This window comes from Mandrillus leucophaeus, unplaced genomic scaffold (genome assembly GCF_000951045.1).
Source record: "Mandrillus leucophaeus isolate KB7577 unplaced genomic scaffold, Mleu.le_1.0 Scaffold1220, whole genome shotgun sequence".
In the NCBI taxonomy this organism is placed as follows: Eukaryota; Metazoa; Chordata; class Mammalia; order Primates; family Cercopithecidae; genus Mandrillus; species Mandrillus leucophaeus.
The window spans coordinates 803,959-805,505 of NW_012100544.1; the positions used below are offsets into that span (position 1 = coordinate 803,959).

At 40.7% G+C, this 1,547-nt stretch overlaps 1 pseudogene across 1 annotated transcript; it reads right to left on the reverse strand.

Moving 5' to 3' along the window:
- Positions 1 to 21: 21 nt before the first annotated feature.
- On the reverse strand, positions 22 to 971 carry LOC105533096 (annotated as a pseudogene). The gene has a single exon (XR_001005078.1). The product of XR_001005078.1 is annotated as a eukaryotic translation initiation factor 4E type 2 pseudogene (transcript).
- Positions 972 to 1,547: the final 576 nt, after the last annotated feature.

Below are 1,547 nucleotides of genomic sequence, written 5' to 3' on the forward strand. Positions count from 1 at the left end.
TTTTTTTTTTTTTTTTTTAAATTTAGCACCGTTTATTGAGCAATCTCAGCTGTTGTTGTAGCTGCTCTGTGTCAGCCTGTTCTTAAAACATAAAATGCTCTTTTAATTATCTTGTCCAGGACAGAAGGATCTTCCAGGTAGCACACCAACAGAACAAGAGACTCTAATGACACCAGCTTCAAGGATAGTGCCATCCGGAGAGGGAGAGGGTCATGGCACTTTCAACCACACCTTCCAGAGGCTTTGAAAAGGAGCCCTTGGGGGCCCAGTCTGCCTGGCATTTTGATGCTGTCAGTGTGAGTTTTGTATTTCACAATGGTGTTGGGAGATAGGTTAAGCACTCGCCAAAGTGTATTCCGGATTTGGGCTGTGGTTGCTTGGTCACTGGCAGTCTTTTCCATATTGAAATAATGTCCTCTTGAAAGTGAAGAGAGACCACAGCCCCACAGATCTCCTCCCCAACCATGAACTGTTCCCCTATCATGGCCAAATGAGATTCTCCCAGCAATGGGAGATCAAGCCCTTCGGCAGCCAAATAATCCTCTTGTCACCATTTTTATTTGCATTATCCTCCCACGTGGGTTTAATTCCTTCTTTGAAGAGATGGAAGTAACTGTGGCCTGTCAGATCCTTTGGACATATCATGTGGCTATAAAACCTCCAGAACTGCTCCACAGAGGCAAAGGCACCAATCTGTTTGATAATTCTGTTCATAACTCTGTGAGCTGGTGGGACAGCCAGAGGTTCTCCTGGAGTACCAGAAAGTGTAGTTATACTGGAGGGGATGCTCTGCCTGTCCAGGGACAACAGCCTTCCTCTTGTTACTGCTCTTATTCTTGTCCCATTCTGTTTTTTTCTTTCTCAGTATCTTTCTGTGTGCTGCTTTCTTCATTCTGATCATGGTCCCCATTGTCATCATCTTTCAAAGCATCAAACTTGTTGTTCATCCTCTTGCCACTACTATCGCCACTGCCTCACTTCTGCTTTTCCTACGGGCTATAAATTGAGTTTCCATAGAACATTCTGTTTGAGACAAAGCACTCCAATATTTATGTCACAAAAACCGAAAAGGATATTGAAATGGACAAAAATAGACTACTTGCCATTCTGTAAAGCACCTCTTTCCATTTATTTCATTCAGAGAAGTCCACACCTTTTATTGCCTTTAAGGTATTTTACAACTCTGTAAGTAATGCAAATGATTCTTGCCCATAGAAAAGCAAATGATTTTTACTTCTGGTAAAATGTTGCCTAATGGATATTGACCAGTTTGCATGTGTCCGTAAACTTACTTATTATTACCTAGATATGTGTGGTGTTTAAATCATTTTGGGAACTGGTTGTCACATCTTACTGGTTTTCTCATTTATTAATTAGTTAAATAAAAGCCTTTTCCAAAAGAATGAAACCGCACACTTATCTCTTGCTATATACAAAAATCAAACCAGAATGGTGTAGAGACTTAAATCTAAGACCTCAAACTATTAAACTACTAAAAGTAAACACTGGGGAAACTCTCTAGGATATTGCAGTGGGCAAAGATTTCT